General features: G+C 35.5%; 1 long non-coding RNA gene across 1 annotated transcript in view; it reads right to left on the bottom strand.

The window, feature by feature from the left end:
* Positions 1-249: 249 nt before the first annotated feature.
* LOC142035455 (uncharacterized) overlaps positions 250-19,014 on the bottom strand; it is a 58,465-nt gene continuing 39,700 nt past the window's right edge. The window contains exons 2-3 of the long non-coding RNA XR_012651883.1: positions 1,364-1,464; positions 250-323 (exon numbers count right to left, since the gene is read on the bottom strand). This is a non-coding gene — a long non-coding RNA (uncharacterized LOC142035455). The remainder of the gene's footprint in view (positions 324-1,363; positions 1,465-19,014) is intronic.

The raw sequence follows: 19,014 nt of genomic DNA on the forward strand, positions 1-19,014 counted from the left end.
ATTTTGTCGATCAACATGGAGCATTTTATAGACATACTTGAGTATCATCTTATTATATGCTGGGAAAACCACTAATTCCTGTAGGAAGTTTTTATTAATAATACTCAAATTTTAAAATTATATTGATTTATTTCAATGGGACTGGATTTAAAGATTGTGCAGCTTTTCAGGATTCAGTGAATAGTTTAATTCTCCATGTAGAGCAGTGATCTAAACACATGCTGACATCATTCACAAAAATTGTACATTCTTTACTGTAGAAATAGCATCTCGGCAAGAGAAGCAAAGGCAGGCAAGAAGGACAATGAAATCCAGTGAGAATCCTGTAGAAAAGAAAATCAGTAACATCATTTATCTAATAGCTTGTTTCTTACATATTGTTAAAAAATAAATCATCAAACCCATTCTGCCCAGAATTCTTACTCTTGGAAGTGATTTAAAGCAGAAATCACTTTGACCAATTATTAGCCAATTAGCCAAGAGCAAATACTTCAAGTCTTGAAATAAGAACAAAAAAAGTGGTGGCAAATAGTTAGCTAATAGATGCAGTGGTCACTTATTTCTCATAAAGCAAATAAATAAAGTAATTACCAAAGCATTCAGAAGTCTGTGTACAAAAAATGTATATAATCTACAAAAGCTGCCTCCTCTGGGCAATAAATTTACTATTATTGCATCTGCTGAAAAATGTATGCTTTAGCATGTTTCTGCTATGTATGTTTTGGGGGAATGCTAATAATAGCATTTCAAGGGTAGGTTGCTAAATGGAAAATTGCAGTAAGATTCAGGACATGCCCCTGCAATTCACAGATCTGAGTCAAGTTCCCAGAGTTAGCACTGGACTGTGGGGAACAAATTTACTATTAAATCTTGAGGTTTACTTTTTGTTATCTTTTTCTGTTCCAATGAATCTAAAAGCATTTACAGTGTTTTTCTTAGCTCCCTCAATTCATAAATCTCAGAAGCGTGGCATATATATAGTACGGTATCTTGGGGTTGTTTAGGAATGCCTCTGCAAACAAATTAATCTTACTCCTAACAGTCTGAGATTATTAGTGTAAATAGTTCATTTCTCATTATCCTGATTATGGGAAAATAAACATTATTTGGCTTATGCTGTCAGGACTGTTTTATTTAATTCAAATGTAATATTTTTATATTCCTAAAAATACGGGACTGATTTCCCTGTGGTGAATGCAAAGGTAAATTTTGGGAATGCTGATTGCCTGAGGCCAGTTCACTTCTCTGTTTTCTGGCTCCGAGACTTGGGAGCCATTTAATGAAACTTTACTCTTATATGATAAGTTGTTTCTTTGAACATAGATATCAGTCATCTTGCCTGAGAGAGACCATTATGTCTTACTGGAGTCTTTATAAGTCGTTGGAGTATCTTGTCATATTCTGTGCCTGCTGATTTTTCAAAAGGAGCAGTCAGTTGAAAGGGACCCCTCTATGCAGCACACCCTGTCCAAAGAACAAGCCAAAAGAAAATGCCTTTTCAGTTATTTCTCTTCTGTCATATGGAAGTGGGAAGATATTGTGAGAGAGCATCATTCTGGTGGATAGTGAGGCACGATCTAAGTTATAATTGTGATATTAGTTATGATGTTGATGTAAGGATAAAGTCCATATGGGATAGGTTACGAGAAGAGTCTTTTGCAACTAGTTCACATATGCTTTGTGCATAGACTATGCCAGTTGATACACACTGATGAAACACATGCAACAAAGGCCCACGGGCTGGCCAAATGACAAGAAATCAGCAGAACAGTTTGGTGAGTCTGAGCTGGCCCAGCAGAACATATTGCAAGGATGCTTGTGGCAGAGCCACCCGGAAAGCAGGAACTGGAGTTGAAGTCTTCTTTCTTCCCTAGCTTTCCTTTCCCACCGTTGATGTTTTCTGCTTCCTCCCCCCCCCCCCGCCACACACACACAAAAGGGGATGATCTCATCTGTCCTTGACATACATTAAATTATTTTGGAGACCAGGACCTTTTCTGGTTTCACTGGGCTCTTTTCTTGCTTATTCTGTAGGATTATCTGGTTCCAGCATGCTTTTCTCCTTGTTCTCAATTCTGTAGTTGTATCTTGCTGATTTTACTGTTTCCAAGTTCTCTGATGACCCCTTTGTGGTTGCATCTATTTATGTAAATGTATGTATGCTTAGCTGCATCACAAAAGACTGAAGAATGTTACACTCTTACAAAAAATGTTGCAAAATACATTTTGTAACATTGCTAGCTACACTATTTTAGTGTGTTTACGCCTTGATGCAAGGCAAGCAAATACTAACCACCTTTTGCTTAGGCTGCTTCTGCTTTATGCATGAAAAAGGCCCCTGCATCAACTCTGCCACATTGATTTGAGTAACTTGGGAATAGCTCAGTCACTTGATGAAAGTGATGCTGATCTGTCACTCTTTCTTGCACATCACATGGCTCGTATTTCAAAACACCAGAAAAATGAAGACAGCTTACTACTATTATGAATTTTAAAGCACAGCCATCACAGTGATGCCAGTAAATTGCCTGCTTTGGAGACAGCTTACCCACTTAAAACCACAATTATTTAGCAAGTACACCTCCAGCTGGGAGCATTGCTTGGTTCAGTGTTTTAGCCTCTTTTAACTCTGTAGATTGAAAACAAAAACCTCTTAACATTTCAAAAAGTGTACTTGGCTTTATCTTTAATGCTATGGAAAGGTGTGAATCAGTGTTTTTTTCTGCATGATATATTGGTCTTCAGTTTGCTTTCCTTTTGCTGCTGATTTTTTCACAGTAGTATGTATTTTTGGAGATGCCTGAGTACATCAGATTGTGTTTGTTTTGAATGAGTTTGTTTTGAATGAGTTTGTTTTAAAAGAATGAAAGAACATATTCCCAGAAGCTGTTTACTGTTTTGGTTGTTTGACTGGTGTGCCATCCATTTCCCCTGGCAGTAAGACTGTTGGGTAAGTAATCATCACTTTTAGGACTTTGAAGACAGTATGTTTTCACAGACTGTGTTAGCAGTGTTTTAGCTTGGAGGTTTTGTTTTTCAAACAGTGAACTTCATGCAAATTCCTCATTTCCAATGCATTTCCCTGGCTGAAACTTCCTTTTCTGTGTTCTTAAAAGCAACATGGCTAGTTTATCTGTTCGTTATTGTTGTTCTGATTTGTTTGGGGCTTTTGTTTTTGTTTTTGCTTTTCTTCTTACAATTTTATTTTTGAGACTGAACTTGTTCAGTGACTGCCAGGCCAGCACTGGGACATTAGCTTTTAAAACAATTTGGGAACCTTTGTCCAGTGTGTAAAGGCTAGTTTTGCCTATTCTGTTTTCTCTTTCTGATAGAAGCTAGATCAAAGCATTGTGATTATTTGCTCTTACATGGGCTGAGGCATAAGATGTCTGTGTCTCTTTAATTCAAAGAGTAGGAAACCATTTTCCTTTTGCTTTTGATAAGTTCTGCACTTGATAAAGCACAGAAGAACCTTTCCATTCTTAGTTTCTTTTGAATGGCAACAGGGTCTATGTGTATGTATTGCTCAAATGTAATAGCAGAAGCCATGAAAGAAAGTAGGAGGTCCAACAGGTAAAATCTGCAAAGGTACGCAGAGAGGTCATAGATGGGAATAGGACAATATCTCTTAAATCTGTACATGCAAATGTATATTAGCCACCATTTCACTCACAATTATCTGTTCCTAATGTCTGAGCAGATCTTTGCAGGAGAAAGGAAAAGGTGTTTCATTCCTCATTTTAGCTGCAGAGGGTGAACAACCAAGAGATGCTTTGCAGGTTTACTGGAAATGCAACATTCAGCAGCATGTCAGTATGTCTGTGCCCATACTGAAGAAGCCTCCAGAAATCATCCAAGATAGAAGTATGGGTAAGCAAGTAAGTGTATACTTAAAGATCAGATCATGAGGGAGCAATCCAGCAATGACAGTTAAACTATTAAGATGGCAATAAGCTTACTATGAAATTATGCATTATATATCTAATATAATCTGTTAAAATATGACTAATAGATACTTAAGGTGATATAAGCATTAGATGAGTCAAACTGATTAAAAATACCTATAAAATGCTAAATGTTTGCTAAATGAATCCCAGCATGCTCCAATTAAAATACTCAGCACTTTCGCTGAAATGGCCAGATAACTGCTAAGCTGTGAATATTTTAATTTGTAAGGGCACTGTGGTGTGATCATACTTGCCATACCTGGGTAAGATGGGTGTCCTTGGAAGCTGTAGAATTGAAGTTTGCATTACTTTAACATATTGTCTCAGGGGAAATGCGTGCTTGTAGGTGAGGTGTTTCTTTGTGACACATGTGATTCAGCTGAACATTATTCACAGTTTTGTCAACATTTCTCCTGAATGTTTGAACAAGTTATTTAAGAACTCCAGGAGTTGGGAAAAAATGTTTATTTGCAACATAATGGATGTGCTGAGAAGAAAATAAAAAGTAGTGTAGATGACAGATTTTTTTATAGCTATGGAATGAATAATGTTTTAATCCTTTGCACAGGAGAAGGGGTGAGGGAACAAAATAAATCTCTTAAAGGTCACAGGTGGTGCTTTGTCTTCATAATAACAAAGTTTAGCTTCAAAGTTCATAAAGAGCCTTATTTTTCTGCTTTCTATAATAAGACTTACAGTCTTATTACTTTCTTCTTAGTGTCATTTAAACTGCCCAGGAAACTATTTTCTTAGTCAGCTTTCAACATATTGAACTACTTTGTACATAGATGTTTTGGGGCTACTGGCTTTGGAACAGTAAAGTTTTCAACAGTAGTAATATCAATATCCTTTCAACTGTTTCTTTAATTTGTCCAGAACTACTATTTCTTCAAAATACTAGTATTAAGGTCATCACCTATAGGTGTTCTAATTAATGAAACAAAGACAAATTGATGAAGAAATTGTAGTGACAAACACACTAGTTGTTCAAAAGTATTGTTAGCATGCTTGACAACAGTGTAGCGGTTCCTGATTAAGAGGAAAACAAAAGCCTGGAAGAAAATACAGCGTTTCAGCCTAAAACCACTAACAGAGAATATATATGGAAGTTTCAACCTGTCAGTCCATGTGTCGAAGTTCCTTTTAAAATTAATGACGAATTCTTGTCAGGCTTGGTTGACTGCGGCAGCAGATTGATGCTTTGTTCAAATTCTGTCTGCCTTGGAGCATTTTTCTCTCTATCTTGGAAGAAACATTCAATTCATTACGCACATTTGACCCGTGAGAAAAAGCTTAAGAAATGTGTGATTGTAATGCTTGGAACTAGATCTGTTTAAAAAAAGGGGTTTTTTTGAAAACTAAAAAATAAGCAAGTCAAGTTTGCCTTGATTAATGATTAATTTAGAAATAACCCTGCTGATGTTGTCTTTGGCAAACCATTGCATTGACTGCTTATGTTTGAAAGGTAGCACTGCAGTTCAGAAGGCAAAGTAGAAGCTTGTGTGGAGTCTTTTTAAAATGTTTCAAAATCACTATGAAAATTTATTAAATCAATAATTTGAAAAAGTGAAAATATTGAAAATGGCAATAGTCACCATCATTTCACATAACCTTTGATAGTTCACACAGAATAAATGCAATACTGATATTTTCCTATCAGAGCTGCTAAGGTGAGGCCATAAAATTCCCTTGACTTTTCTGGTGGAGAAAAACACTGACAAAGTGTTTAAAAAGTAAATATGACATTTTTTCTTTGGATTTTAAAGTGAAGAAATAAACAGATTAATCAGAAATAAGAGTATTGGCTTTTTCTCTAGCTTACTGGTAACAATCCAAAGCTCCATATGTTTGAATTTATAAAGCCTGTAATGCTAAATTGGGATAAAACTACTCTGGACAAATATTTTTCAGGTTGTCTGGAAAAGTATTGTTTATGTAGGTGGGGATAATTTTGTAGAGTCTTCTTCGATGTTTTGTGCCTTTTGACAGCATTAGATCCTGAATAGTAGAGCTGTCTTTGAGTTAATAAACGCTATTTGCAGTAAAGCCTCTTTCAGTTTACTAATACTACTTAAAATGTCCTAGTGATTAGACTACAACAACTCATGTCTGTTGCTTTTGAGGCTTCAAAAGTGTGTGGCTTCTCAGCATAATTTTTTCTTTCCCTTTTGTCTGTGTAAAACATGTTGCACAGAATTTCCTTATGAGAATTGCCATACAGTGCAATGCTCTTTTCTTGCTCTCTTTTGATTTTTTCTTTTTCTTTTTTTTTTTGAGAGTACTTGATTTTATTTACACTTTTAAACAAACTTTTATCTATGATTGCATTATATATTTTCCTTCAGCAAAATGAGGGTCTGCAATAGTATGGAAATGGTGTAGGAACCATGGCTTAGCTCTTGTGTAGTAGTAGGGGTGTGATGCACAGAAGACTCTCCATTGGACACACAGTTCTTCTGGTTCTTATCCATACAGGAAAGAAAAAAACAAAATGGCATTGGTGATCTCCTTCCTATGTTTTCCTGCAAACATAGGAAAAGCTGAGGTTTTGCTTCTAATTTCTACTGCTTTATTGATGTAAGCAGGCTCTTCTGTCCTTCCTATAAGAGGCATTTGAAGACAGATTCTGCAAAACTCTTGTGCCACATGGGGACTTTTCACTCCATGGCAGTTTTGACAATGGTGAAATTAGCTGGGTTCATGTGCCATTTACCTTCAGAGGCTAAAAGGAGACAAAAAAGAGGATGCGGTGCATAAATCTTATGGGAATGACTGCAGGTATCTTTGGTTTTTGGAGTTCTTATTCCAGCTTTCATCATTCATGTTTTCTTCAGACTGAGCTTATTAAAAGCTGTATGATGTCCTTCCAATCAGAATGGTATTTTATGCAAAAGGACACTGTATATTTATTAAATATGGGAAAAAAGTACATATTTAAATATACATTGTTGAGGATTTTTTGCTTATAGAAAAGCAATTCTTCCTCTCCAACACTCTTTGCAAAGATATGTCATATTAAAAATGAATATACCATCTTTTCTGTTTTGTTTGCTTGTTTGGTTGATTGCTTGGTTTTTAATTCTGGGGCAAAAACTATGGATATTCAGCAAACAGCTAAATGGGCATGTGATTTAAGTTTGGGGATCACAGTGAAAAGTTTATTTATAAAGGTATCTTAAGTCTTTATCTTTCATTAATATCCTATCCTTCATTAATAATCTTTAAAAATGGACTTATTTTTTTCCATTTCAATAGTTGCAAGATCCCTACTGACTTCCATTTTTACCTTGAAAAATATTTTCAGCTGATGTCAGTTGACTAAAACTTGGATTTCACAATTAAACTTAGTGAAAGATGAAGATCCTGAGCAGCATTTATTTCAGAAGTCATGAATACAAAACATTGTCCAGGGAAACTGTATACTGCAGTTGATGTAGCTCTTTAATGTTTGGTTTCTTATTAATGATGACCACTGCAGAGCTAATCTTTGTATAAATCAATGGCAAACTGATTCATTTCATAGCTGAAAATTTATTATCTTCAGTTCCCAAGTGTTATGCTTTCACCTGCATAGGAATTAGCCTAGCAATAAAGTCAGAAAGTAAACTATTCTTTCTACATGGTTGGTTGTGTGTGAAGATGAAATTGTATTTTATGCTCAAGATGTAGATTTAACTTTTATCTTGTATTTAGATAGATAGATTGATAGGTAGATAGATAGATATCACTTACCATAGTCTGGTTTTTATAATGTCTGTTAAGCCAAATAATGCTAAAACTTACAAAATCTTTACATCCATAAAATATTTTTGAGTTTGTACTGGCTACCATTAAATTTTCCTGCATATATGCTGTATATCATGTAATTATATATCTCTTGCTCCGTATTTAGAAAAAAATGCTGTGCTTTGAAGGATGTTGTTAATGTGAACAGCAAAATTTCCAGATAGCTTGTAGAAACTAGTGGTCATGAAGATATAGTAGCCTGTGAGTAGTTTATAAAGACTGTATGTCAGAGTCCTCTTTTCTAAGCAGATTAGCAGGCTTTTTGCCACAGAGGTTTTTGGCTGTTGTTGTGTACACCTCTCAGGGACTAAGGCTTTCCTTGTATTCAATATTACCTGAATTTTTATCTTGCATAGAGACTATTAGTAATAAGACTGTTATAGCATTAGCAGATACCACTGAAATATTTTTAAAAATTTATACTGGTACTTTAAAAGCAACCATTTAAATAATATTGATACATGTTTGCAGCATGATAATGCCCAAATGCTTACATCATGAATAAAATTTCTGTTCTGGGTGCTATACATTTGCAAATAACATATGCTTTTCACCCCAAATGAGTGCACTCATCATCCAGTAAAATATGTATTAGACTTGTACAGGTTGTACAGGAATATCCTTGATTTTTGCTGTTTTATCAAGCATTAGACTGTGATATTGTATTTCTTCTTCTCCACAATGCTAAGAATAATACATTTATTTTAAGTAGTCTGCTTATAATATGCCAGAAGTACAGGTGTTTTCAGCTCACAGAGTTGGTCTCCGCTGGTATCAACAGGAATCATGTGAAGAGTTGAAAAAAAAAATCATTTAAATATTATCAATAATCCAGGTTAAATGCCAAATAAAATCATCATCTCATAAACCATAAGGCAGGATAATAATTATATCCTTCAGCTGTAACTTACTCTGAGCAATGTTTTTCATCCCAATAGTGTTGTGCAGGGCCTAAACCACAATGCTTATGGCCAACTGTAGGCAAATTAATGTGGGAAATTAGAGAGACCATTCAGCAGGTCTCTTTGGTTTTCTGGCAGAAGGTGTGCAGCTCATTGCTGGACCACTGAGCAAGCAAGAGGAAGTCCTGCTCAGGCTGGTTTCTTTACTAGCCTTACAGTGTCACTGGACTGCAGCACTCCTTCTCCTTTGACATAACATTATTACATGTCTTTGTTATATCACGGTCAAACTACTTCAAATGTACTCTAAACTATGCTGCCAAAAAAGCTTAGCAATTACCTCCAGCTTGTGCAGAATACAGTAGGGCAATTACTATGAAGTTTGGGTGGAGGTTTTTTGATACTTCCTGCTGCTTTACTGTGCACAAACTGCTTGTTGGCGTTTTGATGGAGTTCAAGGTTTCAGTCTTAATGTTTAAAGCCCTTAATAGAGTGGGTCACACTCTCTTGCTGGAATTCTGATCTTTAGGGATCTTTCATCTCGCCTTTGGAGATCTGAGGGAAAAGGCTAATCGTTGTGAGGGGTAGAAAGAAAGCTTCAGTTCGGCTTACATCTTTGCGGCTGTGCCGTCAGATCTGTGAAATGTCTTCAAGAGGAAGAAGTAGTATGGACTTGGGCTCTTGAAAGAGGCAAAAAGACTTCATTTATCTTTACAGATATTGGGGAGGCACCTCTGATTCCTCCTGACTTTTTTTTTCCTTGAGGCTAAAGGTTGAAATAGAAAGAGCTTAGCACAGTTATAGCTACATATCTGTACTTTCAGGGTATGTTCTTACCATGGGCTATATGGCAGCTCATCTTCATGCAGCTGAGACCTTGGTTGTTTTCAATACCAGAAGATCCATATCGTAGGAAGAAAATGGTTCCTAAATCCTTTAAGTAGTCCTATATCCACGTTGACTATTTCTGGTACTTTCATACCTTCACAGTAGGAGGCGAACTTTTTTTATTAGTATTTCCTCAAATAACTGAGCTGCTCCATTTCTCTCTGACTCCTAGCATGTTTTTTGATATGAGGCAAAGTTTGCTTTGGGCTAAGAAACCAAGAGAGTAACTAAATTTAGTTTTCTGTTAAGAGGACCTGTTTTTAGAATAATCCTGACTTAACTGTAAGACAGCTTTGCAGTATATTAGAGCTCCAAGCAGCATCATTTTGAAACTATTAAAACTCAAAACTATGATTATGCAATTCATAGAGCTGTAATTTTGATAGGACCCTGAAGGATATGAAGATGATAGTCTTTCTATTTCAAAACATAATTTCTGAAGGACTTTATAATTAAAAAATGTCCATCTTTTGGCAAAAATTACTACAGTGGCTTGATTTGGAATTTGTATGTGACATATCCAGAGACCTAGTTTATATATGTTTCCATAAATGTTATGGTGCAGGACAATTTAGGTGGTGTGTTAGTTAACTAATTCCCATGTAGAAAGATGTCTTCACCTTAGAAATACAAAAATAAAAAATTAGAAATAAAAAAGTTTTGTGCAAGTCTGTCATCTTCTCCTCCCCAAGGACAGCAACAAAATTTGAACGTGTCTCCTTCTCTGATGTTGATCAATAGATCAGCCAGTTCACATAGTCATGTGGTTTTCTCCTTTTCTAGAAATACAAAATGCATTCTGATTGCATCAATACTTATAACAACTGTTCAAGGGAGACTATTTCAAACAGAGAGGGTAGTCAGACTTCACTGGTGTGTTTGAATAGTTGGTAAAAAGATTAGCATATCATCTGAAAAGCCACTTCTTTTCAAGATGTAAATAGAAATCTGAATGTTTGCTGTGACTGTGTACAGGTGAAACTGTATCCATTTAACATTAGCAGAAGAGTGGAGGGGAGCAGGGGAGCAGATGCCCACCTACAGCCGGGGGACAAGCCCAGGCCAGAGCAGGGGGATGTCCCTCAAGATGGCCGTGACTCCATGGGAAAGCCCCCACTGGAGCAGTCTGTGCCTGAAGGACTGTGGCCCGTGGAAAGGACTCACACTGGAGCAGTTCATGAAGGACTGCAGCCGGTGGGAAGGACTCATGTTGGAGAAGTTCGTGAAGGACTGTCTCCTGTGGGAGGGACCCTGCGGCAGAGCAGGGGCCGAGTGAGGAGTCCTCCTCCCCTGAGGAGGAAGGAGCAGCAGAGACCAGGGGTGGGGAGCTGACCCCAACCCCTATCCCCTGTTCCCCTGCGAGGAGGGAGAGAGAACTGGGACTGGGGTTGAGGTGGGAAGGAGGGAGGGGTGGGGGAAGGTGTTCTCAGGTTTGGTTTTGCTTCCTAATATCCTTGTTTTCACTTGATTTGTAGTAAATTAAATTGGTATTTTTTCTTCCCCAAGTTGCGCCTGTCTTTTGCCCGTAACCATAAGTGGTGAGTGATCCCTCCCTGTCCTTATGTAGACCCATGAGTGTTTCTTTATATTTTCTCCTCATACCACCAGGGCCAGGGGGAGGAGTGAGCAAGCAGCTTCATGGTGCTTTGCTACCGGCTGGGTTTAAACCGTGACACCAGGTTTCAGTGTTTTCAGTCAAATACCTAGAATTTACATAATGATTTAATGTATGACTGATTGAAGTTCTTACTATACTCTTTCCCTGATCCTGTGGTAGTTTCAAGCACCAGGGACAAAATATTCCTGGTGCAAAATGTTGAAATCATGATGACCGTTCGTAGCATGTCAACTTCAAGACTTGACATTGAGTTGCAGTTCAGAAATACAGAATCTACCATTTAAGAGAAGCAAAAGTCTTCTAAAGCCATTTTTATGAAAACAGTGTGAAGCACTACACTCAGGAATGCACACTGTATAGATGTATTTTTGTGGAAGCAGTTGTTATGATAACAATGAAGTTTTTTTCATTATAAACTGAATAACAAGAAAATAAATGCTTTGAATGTCAGGTTACACTCACCTTTATTCTTTGTATAAAATTCTCTTAATTTTTGTATAGTGCAAATAATGTCAATTGATACTGCAGTGAGAGAGAAATTTTGAGATTACGCAATGCTTGTAATCTGAACTCTCAGTGTCAAGTAGGCATTGACAGTTTGTATGGTCTTTAGATAAAATTTTGTTGCAATTCTTCTATAAGTCACCAGTTACCACTAACAATTTGTTTACTGTTATTGCACATAAGTTAAACTTTTTATGGTTCTAAAAAAAGAATTAATCTTGCTTTTTTTCCTTTCCTTCTAATATAAAGTTTTTATTTACTAATTATAATTCAATTATAACTCAAACCTCTCTAGTCTGCATAGAAATTCATTTTAGCCCTGGACAGCAAGAGAGGATTACAGATAAGAACATTGGATAATAAGCTAGGATATAGGAATTATATTTATTTATGCAAATGAGTATTTTATTGCAATGAGCACAATGTGTTTATGTTCTGAGTGGCTTTAAAATCAAATCTATTTCTGTGGGTATGAGGACATAAATGAAAGTTTACAAGAAGATCAGTATTCTCTTGTCTGTAATAATAAGATTCTGTAAGTTTTGAACAAATGGAAAGTGAGCTGAAGAGAGAATGAGATTAATTTACATCTTCTCCCCACTAAGCACTCTGTAAAGAGTGTGAAAGACACATTACCATACAATCTTAATGTTTAGCATAGAGCCTAACATTAATACTATTTAGCCAGGCACTTAAATGCCTAGGCACAGATGATGAAAGCAGTCATCTTAGAAATAATGTTTGTTAGTCTATCTGGTTTAAATAATATTACAAACCCACTCCTAATCTTTCTTAATATACTTATGATTTAGGAGATTTTATTTGGTGAACTGTTATTCAGATAACTGTTAACCAATCTGTAAATTATGAAACTGATTACTTGTTCTTACATTGCCAACATTTTTTAAGACTGTTTTCCCATCTTGTAAGAAAATAAAAAATTGGAAGCTGAAAAAAGAGCAGACCATATAGACTTACTTTCTTTATCCAAGGTAGTCTTAGGAACTATTTGATCAGTTACTGGCTTGGGGAGGGGATTTCTGTTGGGAAAGCATATGGAACTGAATGACTAGAAACTAAAAGTAGTCAACTTCACTAGAGAAACTGGATGAAAACTTCTAAGGGTATTTGAACAACTGACTTAAGGTTATGGTGGTCTTATAGTCTTCTGACTGATTAAACATTATTGTCTGCTTGAGATGCAATAGATTTGCTGCAAGAATCCATGGTGGTATATTATGATATATGATATATGATCCTGAAGGTCCTTTCCAGCATTAAAATCCATGACAGTAGTTTTCTGAAGCTGTGGTAACTCTGTAGTTTCTCCTGTCATGATACCCATTGCAAGATAGACAGTTTATAGTTTGAAGATAAGTTTGTTTGTTTGTTTGTTTTCTTTCCGTGATAATTTTCATAGCAAGTTTTGGCTTTCCAACACTGACCAGAACATGAAATGTATATTGACAAGCTCCAAGACAGTTTTAGTGAAGAAAGCACTGAGAATGAACACTGAATATGGAGATAATATTTATTTTGGGTTTTTGTAAGATTAAAAAATCCCACTTGATTAAATGAATTCAATATTTTGATGCAATCACAGATGTTCCATTCAGAGCCAATCCTCAAGAGCAGAATAATAGACTAAAAATAATACCAGAACATAAGATCAAATACAGTGAGGGAAGGTGTATTTCAATTTAATCATCATAAAGTAATACTTCTGTAGCAATACAAGGTACCAGAGTGATCAACTGTGTACCTAGTTTTGAAGTCAGATGCCTGCAAGTCCTGCACAACTAGGTTCATTGCAGTCCTCCTGTGTATAATCTGAAGTTCTTTCTGCCTGTGCTGTTGATCTTGGTAGCTACAAGAGATTGTAAACATGCCTCTATACACTGTTAGGTTATGCCCTAAAGCTGGTTCTACCCAGATGTCAAGTTTGCGTTCTGTAAGGACCAGGAAATTATGATCTATCATTTGTGTTCATACTCTTGAGGCTTTAGTGTTTTCCTGTACCTGCACTTTCAAGGCCTCTCCTATCATGTTGCGCTTGTACTCTTGGCGTTCCCTGCAATGATCCTATTTTTTAAAAACAGCCTTCAAGATGACTTTTTGTAATAACAAAGCTAATTTTTAATTAGTACAACTTAGTGACACATACATCTTGAACAGTTCACTCCACAAAAGTAACAATCAGCAAGAATATACTATATATGTTAATATCGCAAATATAATATACTTGAAATATCATACTTTGGGAACTACTTGTTATTACTATTATTTGCATCAATATCACTGGTTTATTATAAAAATTACTTACTGTGCACATAGCCACAACATGCAGTTCCATGAATAATTTAGCAAGCGATCTTATTGAGAAACCATTTCAAAACTTCTCTCCTTTAAAAGTTATAAACTTTTAATTTCTGGTATAAAATTCATTCAGTTAGTGCCAATTTTTTGTTCTGATGTTGTTCTCATTTTGTTTTGCTCTGTTTATCATAACTTTGTCTTTTTTCTTTGCTTCCTTTTTTAGTTTGAATATTCTATCCAGTTAAACATTATAATGCTCTAAAAAAAGCTTGGCATAATTTGCAAAGGCCAACTAATACATCTTTTCAAGTGGCAGAAGATTTTATTTTTTTTTTTACTTCCAGGACTGAAGTAATGAAAGAGTTGCATGGCACAACTTTTTTTTTTTTTTTTTTTAAGGATACAGAAAAATATTCATAAACTGTTTTGAGATATTACTTATGCATGATATTATTTGACAGTATATGGTCATTCACTGAAAATTTTATTTTTGCAAAAAATTTATTTTAACAAAAATGTTGTTGATGGTTTTGTACTGTGAAGAGGTTAAAGGTTGAATATGCCACAGTAATTATTTAAACCCGTATCAAATTAAAAGGAACAGATTAATAAACCTGTTATCAAAAAAATGCCAAAGTTAAACATACTGCTAAAACTGGCAGATATTTATAGGAAAATTACATACAATTACATAGAGCATCTGACCTTGATCTAGTCTTAGGGTACATCAATATACACACTTCCTATAACCTTGAACATATTTTTAATAATTTAGAAAAATCTATGCAGTTTGGCAGCTTGATTGAGACTTGCAAGTAGAGACTTCTTAAAGCTTCCAAAATGTGCAAAATTCAGGTGGTATTTCTTTGGAATAGAGTTTTTCAGGTAGAAGATAGCATATAACCAGGATCCACTGGGGATTTGTGAGTAAAAAAGCATAATGTATCCTTTTAATATTTTAATTTGCAGGCAATCATATTATTTTGAAAACTACATAAGAAACATATCCATTTAGATTTAAATCCTGTATGGGTGTGCATGAGAATTTGACAATGATGTAAAGCAGCATTGTAAGGAAGACATAAGATAAAGCTTACGAGAAAAATTAGCTGCAATGATATTTACAGGAAAGAAAATAAATACTAATGAAAATAACCTGTTTTACAAGGAACCTGATTTGATATTTAAAGGTCCTGGCAAAATTTGACATCTGGCTTTTCTGAATACATTTTTAAAGAATCATGGACAACTTAATTTAGAAACTGGCAAGTTGTTTTCCCAGTTGAAGTAACTTTTCTTGAAGAAAAGATACAGAAGAATTTAGCTGCTTACAGTAAATTATTCATAATATACATCTGAATATATAGTATTAACATAGGATTCATGCTTTGATTTCATGATTTATTTAAAGTGAACAATGTGTGGGTTATTCTCAATGGGAAAGGTAGTTCTCTTCCTCTCAGCACTGATCACATGCATGGTCCCCATCCACTGTGCCAGCGCTGACACTCATACGGGAAGCTGTACAAAGAAACTGGTCTATCTGAAAGCTAATGAACCAGAGTACAAGTCTCAGAAGAAACCACCCCTTCGGGCAGCAGCCCACATTTACATTGGTTTTAAGTTAGTGGGACATTGAAGGCACAGCTGCAATTGTTGCTAGGCAATGATTGATGTGATTGTCTATGTGCTTTTGCACATAAAATATATGCTTATACCTGGAAATCACAAATGTGCAAACTTCTGCAGTCAACCTATTTTCAATCTGGTTTTTTTTTTCTAAATTCTAAACTTCCTTGCTGGTACAGAAATTACCTGAACTAGCAGTACTTATACAAGAAGGTCAATAATTCAATATTAACTGAAACAAATTTTCTACTATTAAGCTCTAGAGGCTTTTTTTCTTTTTTTTACCAGAGATTCCTTTACATTAGAAGTAGACTTCATTTTGCAAAGAGAGAAATAATTTCTGAATAGCTTTTAGTTTTAGCAATTCATTTAGTGGTCACAAGCACATTTGTTTGCAAAGGTAAAGAAAAAAAGTAACACTTAGCAGGTAATGCCACGTTGTTCCTAAAACCTAACACAATGAAATAAAAATTACAGTTGAGCATGATCTGCTACTAAAGCTGAATAGACATATTGAGACAAGGAAGGGGATGCCTCAGTTCTGAGACCTACAGAGCATTGCTGTATGAAGAGGCAGGTATATCTGTGCATCGCATAGACAACTAGCCCGTGAATGACCCCTGTTTTCAGGTGTCAAACTGCTATCAGTAAAAATTGCTGTATAGGTCATATTCAGAGTAATGAATGACTCCTTTTTTGTTTACTTTGGTAGCAAGACTCCTCCATGATTTGCAGTGGAACATATATATGGGGGAAAAAAAAGGTTATAATTTAAAGTCTATCTCTAGAATTCAATCTCTGAATCTTCTGGCTTAAATAATAAATGAAGCTTCTGTACCCACAATTGTTAACAGAATGTATTGAGTTTTTTTCAAATGATTAACTCACAGAATATTCAGGACTTAGGATGTTTTTTAATGATATCTTTGTTAATAAGAAACTAGTACTAAATTTTGGATTTTCATCCTTTAAAACTGGTGACTTGCAGTTACCATATGAAAAGTGCAATTGATTTCCATTTAGCTAGAATGGAATTTTGCCTAAGTTATATTGAACGGAGTGAGCGCTGTGGAGGATACTGAATCACAGTTCTGATGCTCACTCCATCTTGTGTGACACATGGAGGGATGTAAACTCCTTGGAAATATAATTCTCATGTTTCTCTTCTGTCAATTCACTGCAAGTATTGTCTAGCAGAGTCAGTAAGGGATGTTTTTAAGCAGAAGCAAGGGATGGATGATCAACCATAAATCTTTTCTAATGAATTAAATTACACCAGTGATACTTTCTTATTGTTCCAGACAGTAGTGCCTGATATTCACCAGCCCATGGGCAACAATACTGAGCAAGTTATTGCTTTCCTATTCCCCCTATCAACAAAGGATTTTAGAGCCATAGATTGGGACTACTAGTCTGAAATACATCTGAAGAGGTCAAGAGGTGTTATTGAAAGTCTTCTGGGAAAGATTTTCTACTCCTATGAAAAATAAGACACATAAAACAATGCCTTATTTCAAAGTATTTTTCATTCTTTGCTCATTCAAAAAAGTGCTTTAAAAAGATATGAAAGAAATTTTTGTAACTTCCGTCATGTTACTGTCACAGTTTCTGTTGGTGGGTTTTATATGCATGGCACCAACACTCTGCATATGATGTGGATCTAAGTTTTGAATTAGTTACTTTTACTACTGTGTTTGCATTTTTGTGTTTAATAAGTTCAAGATTTTATCACACCATCTTGAATTGATTTGAAACTGTATTGGGCAGCTACCTTATTTTTCCTCTAATTCAGTTAAACCTTGGATACAGACAATTGCATAGTAATATTAACTTCTGGTTTGTTTTTTTTTTTTTTCTCTCTCCCCCAGTTTTTTTAAATTTTTTGGCGGGGGGGGGGAATTATGTATGTCTTAATGTATGTGTTTTTTTGCTTTGGAGACGTCTTTTTCTTCCTTGTTTTTGGTTTGGGGTTTTTTTGTGGTTTTTTTTTGGTTTGTTTTTTTTTTAAGATATGCTGCTCTGAACAAGTTCCTGCATTTGGTTGTGAGTTTTTTTTTTTGCTAGACTTCTGCTGAAACACACTAACAATCCAGTACAGAAAGATCTTTCCTAGTAATATGATTTTTTAGTTTTCTGAGATATTTCTGTGAATGTTTTGCTTCGTTTCCTTTAACTCCTATTTTGGTAATGAATCAGTCAATTTTATATTTCTGTATGTTTATGTTCAGGAAAATTCTCTGTCCATGAATTTTAGTTTTCAATTTTATGTAAAAATTTGTTTCAGTACTTTTTGCTATGTTATATGAGGTAACAACTGTGTGATATAAGGAGTTGGTTTTCAGATGGGAATTTCTCAGATGCCTGGATACACTGACATACACACCCTTCTCCATGTAGTAAGCATGTCCAAAGAAGAGCAGCAAAGCTGGTGAGGGGCCTGGAGCACAAGTCTTATGAGGAGCAGCTGAGGGAACTGGGGTTGTTTAGCCTGGAGAAAAGGAGGCTGAGGGGAGACCTTATTGCTCTCTACAACTACCTGAAAGGAGGTTGTAGTGAGGTGGGGTCAGTCTCTCATCCCAAGTAACAAGTGGCAGGTCAAGAGGGAACTGCCTCAAGTTGTGTCAAGGGAGATTTAGATTGGATATGAGGAAAAATTTCTTCACAGACAGGGATGTCAAGCATTGGAACAAGCTGCCCAGGGAAGTGCTTGAGTCACCATCCCTGGAGCTATTTACAAGACATCTAGATGTGTAGACATGGCACTTAGGGACATGGTTTAGTGGTGGACTTGGCAGTGTTAGGTTTACGGTTGGACTTCATGTTTTTTTTCCAACCTAAATGATTCTATGATTCTAAGTTTCCAAAATTTTCATATTTCAATAGGAAATATAAACAGTTTTTAAATCTGTCAAACTATGTAATGACCTCACGTTGGAAGCTACATACCTGTTTTATATGAGTAATAGGTTTTTGAAGATCTACATATACATTCAGTAGGAATCATAATGATACTCTGCTTGAGACTGACAAATTTTGCAACCATTAGGGGTTTGATGACAAGTTTAAAAAAAAAACCACAAAAGTTTCCAGAATATTTAGGGGTTTTATGAGAATATTTTTTCTCTATGTTTAAATTCCTAAGGTAAAAGGTATAAATATTATTTTCTCTTTTACATTATTAAGGATTTGTTTCATGCAGTTGGATTTGTGTAGGAATATCAGTTAAAAATTAAAGAGTTTCTGCAGGATATAATCAAGAAAACTGGGTTCTCAATCATGGTTTAATTTTTTCCACCTACAGTAGACCACTTAGAACAAAGTACAGTTGAGGCTTTGGTGCTTTTTCCATTCCAAAGTTGTTAAAAATGCATATCTTTCATTAAATGCTGCTGGAGTGACAACTGCTCAGAAGCATTGACATTCA

The sequence above is a fragment of the Buteo buteo genome, chromosome 10, assembly GCF_964188355.1.
Source record: "Buteo buteo chromosome 10, bButBut1.hap1.1, whole genome shotgun sequence".
Classification (NCBI taxonomy): Eukaryota; Metazoa; Chordata; class Aves; order Accipitriformes; family Accipitridae; genus Buteo; species Buteo buteo.